At 45.5% G+C, this 9,367-nt stretch overlaps 1 long non-coding RNA gene across 1 annotated transcript; it reads right to left on the bottom strand.

Annotated features, from left to right (window-relative positions):
- Positions 1 to 4,978: 4,978 nt before the first annotated feature.
- LOC115032530 lies at positions 4,979 to 7,835 on the bottom strand. Its single transcript, XR_003838184.1, has 3 exons — positions 7,790 to 7,835; positions 7,315 to 7,506; positions 4,979 to 5,122 (listed from the first exon to the last, which is right to left on the bottom strand). It is a non-coding gene; the product is annotated as an uncharacterized LOC115032530 (long non-coding RNA).
- Positions 7,836 to 9,367: the final 1,532 nt, after the last annotated feature.

Genomic DNA, 9,367 nt, shown 5'->3' with positions numbered 1-9,367 from the left:
TAAAGCGGCTGCCTTCTGACTCAGGCAAAAAAACACAAAAAAACAAAAAAAAACAAAAAAAAAAACAAAAAAAAACACAAAAAAAACAAAAACAAAAAAACCAGCAGCAAAGGACCTTGCAAATGTCATTTTGAAGACAAAGGGGAGGTCTGCGTTAGAACGGGCTAGGATGCAGTGATGTATTAGAACGGGCTAGGATGCGGTGATGTATTAGAACGGGCTAGGATGCGGTGGTATATTTTGATTGGGCTAGGATGCCATGGTTTATTTTGATTGGGCATGTTAATTCTCTGAATCAAAGGGGGCTTTTGATTGCCAGACTTCAATACTTTGATAGTTGGGCCTGGGGTCGTCAGCCTCAGGAAGAGAAAGTGGGCAAATAAGGGAATAGACCTTGTGGCTAGCTTTAGGAATGTCATCTAATGGTTTTTAGCAAGGCAGAAGGAATGGACGGAGAAGGGTGAGGCTGCCAGAGCCATGCTCACCATGTGCAGGATGGCCAGAGTCCCTGCAATGCACACACTCAACTGCCAAGTCCACTCAGGACCTTTGGACAGCAATTGAATTGCCAGATTTCCTAAGAGTTCCTCCCTCCCTTCCTCCCTCCCTCCTTCCCTCCATCCCTCCCTCCCTCCCTTCCTCCCTTCCTTCCTTGCTCTTTCCTTTCTGTCATTCATTCATTTCTCTGAGGAGCATGGCTTACTGGCCTCAAATTCACCATCCTTTTGGCTCTTTCCCCGCAGCTGGGATTTCAAGCATGCTCCACCACACCTAGCCTGCAATAGACTTTAAATGGCAGAACATTGGTCAGATGCTGAAGACTGGTGTCTTCCACCATTCTCATGAAGGCAGAACTCAGCTGCAGGCTGTCTCATCGTGGACACAGAAGGGCTGGAAATGCTCATTTGGCAGCCTGCGGAGTGTCTATCTGGTCTGTTTTTTTCCTGTCTATTTTGTTCAAGGAGCCTACTTGAAAACACACAGCTTCCAGATTCTCGTGAAACTGAAGGTGGCCGTGTGGTACAGTTTGAACCAATGTGTCAGTAGAAGCTCGGAGGCATAGAGGATTCCAGGAAGTTTATTCAGTGGTGAGGACTTCGCTGGAAGCCTTTCACCTCTTACCTATTGACTTCACTTCCTTTCCTCTCATCCTGCCTGGGAAGTTGACCTAGTTCCAAAACTGGAGAGGGTCTCAGGGCCATTCTGCAAGTATGAGGAAAGCAAGCTCATGCATGCTAAAGATGTGAGAAAGAGCCTGGGTACCTCATGGCTTTAGAGCATGGCCTTCTAGCCAGGACTGAGCACTCCCACATGCACAGTTATGGCAGCCAGGTTCCCATGACATATCAGAATGCACAATCCCTGCTTTTCCCACTGCCTGGGATGGCCTCTCTGAACACTGAGACCTTTGTTGCTCTCATGGATGGGTTGCCAGCACTGGGAGGAACCACCCCAGAGCAGAGCATCTGCAAGTAGCTGATCCTGCCACAGTAGCCTGCTTTCTGATGCCAGGAGATAAGATGAGACACTTAGCAGGAGTCACTCTTGTGAGTGATTAAAAGATAATCAGGTTAGGACCACTGATGACTTTTCTTGTTTATCCCTGTCTCAGCTGCAGCCCTGTCTCATGTGAGATGGGTTGTGTGTGTGTGCATGCGCTTGCGGTCAGCTGTGTGTGCACTCAAGTGTTCATACAGGAGTGTATGTTCGAAGGCCAGAGACTGGCTTCTGGTCTCACCTATCACTCTCTACCCTATTTTGGGACTCAGGGTCTCACTGAGTCACTGTGGCCAGCCTGGCTCACCAGCAAACCAAGGTATCTTCCTGTCTCCTCCTCAGGGTATGCAGGTGTGTGCCAGTGTGCCTCTTTGTCATGTGAGTGCGGGAGATTTGAACAGGGTCCATCCTCATGCTGCTGTGGTGACCACCTTGGCAGCTTGAGCAGCCATCTTTCCAGCCCTTCCTTCCCTTTTATTATGCTCACAACTCCCATTTCCTCTTTCTGTTTAAGTCAGTTTTTCTACCTCAGAATTATTGACATTTGGCGCTAGACAATTCTTTGTGGGGAGGTTATCCCATGTTTTGTGCCGCACGAGGTATTTAAAGCATGTCTGGCGTCTTTACCTACAAAATCCCTTGCCTCTCGCTAAGACTCACTGCTCTGAACTCAAGGCAAGCATCCCTCCGGATTGTACCTGCTGTTCTATAGCTCAGACCAACCTGTCATCCCCAGAGCAGACTTGGAAGGTAGGGGCTGCCACTGGTTCCTGCCTACATCTATCCACTGGCAATCAGCTAGTCAGGTGTAGAAATTGTTCTGAAGAATGGGCACAGAATTCAGCATGCTTGGCACCACGGTTTTCATGTGCATTTTGCTTGTGGTAATGCCACAACTTCGGCAACAAGCAAACAAATAAATAAACAAAACAAGCAAACAATAAGCCCACCACACTGAGGAGGACTCACCCAAACACACCAATCAAGATGAAAAGGACTGGACCTAGTGGTGCACTTCAGAAGTTGAGGGAGAAAGATTAATTCAAGGCCAGCCTGGGCTTCAAAATAAGAATCTGTCCAAAACCAGAGAAATGTAGAGAGGAAGTTGGGATGACATTTTATCGTCTCACAAACTTGGAACTTTTAAACACTTAGAGCCATTAATTCTGTGTGTCTGAGTGTGAACAGGCACACAGTGTGCGCGTGGCTATACCTTTGCACTCCTGTGGAGGTCACAAGAGAACTTGTGGTCATCAGCTCTTCCATCCCATAGAGGGCCCCAAGGACCAAACCCGGACCAGGCGTGGGGCAAGTACCTTACTCTGAGTCACCTCACTGCCCCAAATTCAAGCTCTTAAATAGAAGATGGGTAGATGTAATCCTAGCACTTAGGAGTCTGAAGCAGGAGAATATCCTCAAGTTGAGGCTAGCCTAAATTACATAGCAAGACCCTTTGGGGGAGGGAGGGAGGGAGAAAGGAGAAAAATACCCAAGCTTTCTTAAATGATCCAGCTGAGGATGAAGAACTAATTCTTATATAAAATTCATTTCTCTTGTGAAATAAAATTTGAATGTTAATCTTGCAAAAAGTGCCAGGGGAGAAACAGACTAAGCTGTGTTTACAGAGGCTACATATACAACCCTGTATAAGCTGTGTTTACAGTGGCTACAGATACAACCCTGTATAAGCTACAGATACAACCCTGTATAAGCTGTGTTTATAGAGGTTACAGATACAACCCTGTAGTTTTCTATGCTATATTTTTCAAATGGTGTAATTTACAAGGTTGAAAAAGTAAGAAAAGCTTGAAATTAAATAAGATTTAAAAGATAAGTAAAGCCAGGCAGTGGTGGCACACACCTTTAGTCCCAGTACTCGAGAGGCAGAGGCTGGCAGATTTCTGAGTTCAAAGCCAGCCTGGTCTACAGAGTGAGTTAAGGACAGCTAGAGCCGCATAGTGAAACCCTGTCTCAGAAAATTAAAAAAAAAAAAAATTAGTAAAATATATTAGCTTGGGATTTATCGTGTCTTTGAGAATGTTCTAAAAATGCATTGCATTTATTCATTTAGTTAGTTGTGTGTGTGTGCACACGTGTGCGTGTGCTGGAGAGCATGTTTCTGTACATATGACAGGTGTGAGTGTGGAGGTTAAAGGTCAACCCGAGGATGGCTCACTTCCCTCCCTCTATGTCAGTCCAGGTCATCAGGCTTGGTGACAGGTAATTTTAGTCACTGAGCCATCTTGATAGCCCAAGGGTTTTTTGGAGTTTGGTTTGCTTTTTTTGTTTTATTTTGGTTTTTAACCAAATATTAAAGAAACTGGTTTTATCAGGTGAAACTGTTTACATGGGGGGAGGGGGGGTTAAGAGAGGAATGCTAATCGGTAAGAGATGTTCTGGTCCCGAGTAAGCACATCTGCACATTCTTTGTTGTATTCTTGTCTGATGGCTTTAGGAAAACATGCAAGATCTCTGCAGGCACTCTTGGTTTGACCAGTTGCATTGAAATCTTTGACTCTCTCAGTCATGGGGGCGGGGCGGGGGCCGGGGGGCGGGGCGGGGACGACGACGACGAATCAGACCCCAGGGAAAGCGATTTCTTCTTCTCATACTTTTGGTTTTTTTTAAAGCCTGATTTATTTTCGTTTCATATTATTAATTTTTTCTTTTCAGGGTTGGAGATAGGAGCCAGGGCCTCTCCCGATGTAGGAAAGCACTCTAGCACTGATGACACTCCCCATCTGTCAGCCGGATGTCAGTTCCTGAGCAGTTTGAACTTTGAGAGGATCGAGTGTGTAGGCAGGAAGTCCCGGGGTCAGAGTGGTGTTTCTTACGATTCTGTGACCATTGACCTCTTTCTGGGAAAGAGTTGCGTGGATGACTTCCTGAAGTTCACTGGTAGTTTTTAAGGGTTCCAAGAAGTTCAACCCTCCTGTGGGAGGTGGGGTTTTGCGGAGTGCTACAGTCGGTTTGCCCAGGGCCTGGAAGTGCACAATCAGGAAAAGGTTCATTTGGCTGAACAAAAGTGTCCACTCCCAGCCGCGGCAGAGAATAAATCCAGTTTGTTTGTTTGTTTGTTTGTTTGTTTTTAATGTATTTTTGTTTTGTTTTTTTTTTTTTTTCATTTTTCGAGGCAGGGTTTTTCTTTGTAGCCCTGGCTGTCTTGGAACTCGATCTGTAGACCAGGCTGACCTCAGACTCGGAGATAGATCCCCCTGCCTCTGCCTCTGGAGTGCACCCTGCCACCCAACTTCAGATATAAATAAATTTTAGCTATCCATTGTCCCTAAGTCTTCTGGACTCAGGTTCAAAGGCATCAAGGAAAGCCAGTTTGTCTTGCTTAAAAGAAGTTTAACCATCATGGCTCCTCTTCATCGCTGAGGAGAAATGAAATCACTCCATTGGCACTGAAATTTCTGAAATCTTTTATTTTGATATGATTTAAATTTTACCCAAAAAGGTCTAGAGAGGCAGTGCAGTGGTTAAGAGCACTCGTTGCTCTTGCAGAGAACACAGATTGGATTCCTACACCGAATGGTGGGTCACAACCATCCCACCTGTAACTTCACAATCAAGGGATCTAATATCCTCTTCTGACCTTTGAGGGGACAAAGCATATACATACCTGTAGAAAAGATACAGATGGGATGAGTAAATCTAATTTCATTTTTAATCCTTTTATTTAACCACACACACACACACACACACACACATACACACAAAGCTGTGAGGGCTGGAATGGAAAGAAGCTGGCTAACAGCAGAGCAGGGGTGGGGGTGGGGTGGGAAGGTGTGAGCATGAACTCTGAGGAGACTTAGGATTTCAGTTCCATAACAAAGACCCACATGGATATGGGAGGACAGAACCAACCTCAGCAAGTTAGTGATCCTGTGAATTCTGCATGGTGTGTGCATACACAGACACTCACACTCACAGACACAGACACACAAACACACAAACACATACATACATAACATACACATATACACGTGGACACACAAACACACACACATACATATACACACATACTCACAGACACACATACACAAACACATATACACACATATACATATACACACATATACACAGAGACACAAATACACACAGACAGACACATATGCATACACGCACACACACTCACACACACATACACACATACAAACACACAGATATATACATAAATGCACATATAAACAAACACACCATATACACATGCACTCACACAAATATACACATATACACACAGAGACACATACATACATACATACATACATCTCACTTACAGAAATACAGGAGAACACTGCTAAACAGGTAGAAGCCCTTAAAGGAATTACACAAATCCCTCAAGGAATTACAGGCAAACACTGCTAAACAGTTAGAAGAAACACAAAAAATCCCTTAAAGAATTACAGGAAAACACAACCAAACAGGTGATGGAATTGAACAAAATCATTCAAGATCTAAAAATGGAAGTAGAAACACTAAAGAAAACCCATAGGTAAACAACTCTGGAGATAGAAATCCTAGAAAAGAAATCTGGAACCATAGATACGAGCATCAACAACAGAATACAAGAGATGGAAGAGAGAATCTCAGGTGCAGAAGATTCCATAGAGAAGATTGGCACAACAATCAAAGACAATGCAAATGCAAAAAGATCCTAACTCAAAACATCCAGGAAATCCAGGACACAATGAGAAGACCAAACCTACAGATAATAGGAGTAGATGAGAATGAAGATTTTCAACTTAAAGGGCCAGCAAATATCTTCAACAAAATTATTTATGAAAACTTCCCAAACCTAAAGAAAGAGATGCCCATGAACATATAAGAAGCCTACAGAACTCCAAATAGACTGGACCAGAAAAGAAATTCCTCCGGACACATAATAATCAGAACAACAAATGCACTAAATAAAGATAGAATATTAAAAGCAGTAAGGGGAAAAGGTCAAGTAACATACAAAGGCAGGCCTGTCAGAAGTACACCGGACTTCACTGGTGTGACTCTGAAGCAGTAGTTGAGGGCTCACATCTTGATCCGCAACCATGAGGCGGGGGCAGGGTGGGGTGGGGGGAGACTTGGAATCTCACAAGGCTGTTAAAATTTCAAAGCCTGTCCCCAGGGACACCCTTCTTCCACAAGGCCACACCTTCTCATCCTTCCTAAACAGTTCCACCAACTGGGAACCAAGCAGTCAAATACATGAACCTATGGGGCCATTTTCATTCACACCATTGCAGTGGACAGAGGAGGAACTGGAAGGGAGGAAATTGGGAGGAGACTCATTCAAACACATTAAAAAGAAGAAATAGTATTTTTGTTTGTTTGTTTGTTTGTTTTGAGACAGGATTTCTCTTGTGTGGCCCTGGCTGTCCTGGAACTCACTCTGTAGACCAGGCTGGTCTCGAACTCATATCTACCTGCCTCTGCCTCCTGAGTTCTGGGATTAAAGGCGTGCACCACCACTGCCTGGCAGAATAATAACTTTTTACATATTGTTATTTTATTTTATCTTATTTTATTTGAGAGAAGGTCTCACTGTGTAGCTCTGGCTGTCCTAAAACTCACTATGCAGACAGATTGGCCTCAAACTCTCAGAGGTCCCCCTGCCTTTGCCTCCTAAGGGCTAGAATCGAAGGTATGTGCAGCCTGGCACCCTTGGCAGTTGTTTAAGTTTTTGAAACAGGGTCTCAGAGTGTTAAACTCTTGTGTTTAGCAAGCCTTCTTGTTCAGCCTCCACGTCCCTGTTATCAGCCTATGTTCTTTTGATCCTCTTGTCTTAAACTAAGAAGCCAAAGGGACACTGTTACTCACTGAGCTAGATGTGACATAGATCTGAGCAGGTGTTCTCAGTGTTCTCTTGGCTCCAGGGTCCTGCTTTGTCTGTTGACCCATCCATGCCTTCTGCTATCCAGCCTGGCCTGCCATCATCTCCATGCACAGACATGACTCACCAGTGGTCTCTGGTCCCAGTGTTGGTTCTGATGGCCTTGGTAGTATATGTACCTGGTGGGGTGTTTTGAGATTGGTTCCAAAAAAATAGTATTTATGTGAACAACTAAACTTGAGTCACCAAGGTCACCTTCAAAGACAAAGAGGAGGTAGGTTTGCGTGATGTCAGGGTCTAGACTTCCTGTGAATGTTGTAGGGACACTCTAACCTTTGAAAACAACAACAACAGTAACAAACTCTGGTTTGGTGAATAAAGGAGATAGGAGGAGAGAGAAGAGCCTCAGGAGGAGGAAGAACTGCATTTACTTCACAGGGTACTGGGAGAGAAACCACTCACCTTCCAGTCCCAGGAACAGTCGTCCCCCGTGGCTGGGCGTTGGCTTGTGAAATGGCCACACAGGGCGGGTTGTCAGGCCTCCCACATATGCTGGTTGAGTAAGCGGGATGAGTTGCTTAATCTCCCAGAGCCTGTTTCCTTGTCTCTAAAATGAGATTGCATAAGAGAATGCTTTAGCCCAGAGTGTGTCCGAGAAAGCATGGAATAATGCTAATTACTGTTATTACCAACAGCGACTCACGCACTGCCAACAGGCATCCATCCCCCTCTCCTCCAGCAAGCCCAGCCTTTCCTCCCTCTTTCAATATCTGGTTGCCTCTTTCTTTCTAGTCCTTGGCCAGAGGTCAAAGACAGAATCGGGGGCCTGGTACTCCCAAGGCAGGCCATCTCCTCTTCAGCCTTGCCTCTGCTCCTCCAGAGATCTGTCCAAGAAAAGAAGCACCTCCCAGAAAGCTGACAGAACATTCCACAGCCAAGTCTTTCAAAAAGAAATGTATTCATTCATTTATTTTTATATACATTGACATTTTGCCTATATGTATATCTGTGATCCATGTACATGCAGTATCCACGGGTCCAGAAATACAGACAGTTGTGAGCTGCCATGTAGGTGCTGGGAATCAAACCAGGTCCTCTGAAAAAGCAACCAGTGCCCTTAACCCCTGAGCCATCTCTCCAGGACATCCCTACCCCAGCTTTTTAAGATAAGATCTCTCACTGGGACCCAGAGCTTGGCAATTGGACCAGGCTGGCTAGTCAGAGAGCCCTGGGGTTCTGCCTGTCTCTGCCTCCCCGGCCCTGGGATCACAAGTTTGTGCCAGCACGCCCAGCTTTTTTTCATAGGTGCTTGAATGGCAAACATTCTATTGACTAAGCTATCTTCTCCCCCCTGCCTTTTGAGATAGTCTCCTGTAACCCCGGCTGACCTTCAAGTACTGAAGAAAACCTTCAGTTTCTGATCCTCCTGCCTCCACCTCCTGTGTACTCAAATTACAAGCTTGCTCTACCACCAGAAGAACACCCCACCCTGGTCTGCATGCACTATAATAGCACCAGCAAGTGAGATACCCCAACTCCTGACCCTGCCTCTTTAATTTTTTTAAACATTATTTATTATATATGTGTGTGTGCCTGCATGTATGCATGTGCACCAAGGGCTGTAAAACGTGTCCGACTGCCTGAAACTGGGGTTACAGAGGCTTGTGAACAAGCAAATGAAAAGGGTAACCACAACTGTAGCAACCTCTGTGGGGTCGCCCGCTCACAGGTGGCCTTCCTCAGCATGGGGTCACACGGGCAGGGGGTTAGAACAACCCAACTCAGAGCCTTAGACCGCGAGAAGGGCTCTGTACAGAAGTGAGCCGGGCGAAGGCGGCAGTGAGAATCCCCCAGTGGCCCCATCGCTCATTCAGAGCCCTCCCTGCTGCCTCTGCAGTGGTTGTGCCCTCAGCATCGAAGGTGGGCTGCCATCTCTCATCGAGAATGGGTCTCCGTGTATCAGCGAGGGTGGGCTGCCATCTCTTTTCCTTCCAGCAGTAAGGAAACAGCTGCAACCACACCTGGCTTTTTTTTTTTTTT

This window comes from Mus caroli, chromosome 11 (genome assembly GCF_900094665.2).
Source record: "Mus caroli chromosome 11, CAROLI_EIJ_v1.1, whole genome shotgun sequence".
Lineage (NCBI taxonomy): Eukaryota > Metazoa > Chordata > Mammalia > Rodentia > Muridae > Mus > Mus caroli.
The sequence above is the reverse complement of the archived record's forward strand: the minus strand, read 5'-3'. Positions and strand labels throughout refer to the sequence as shown.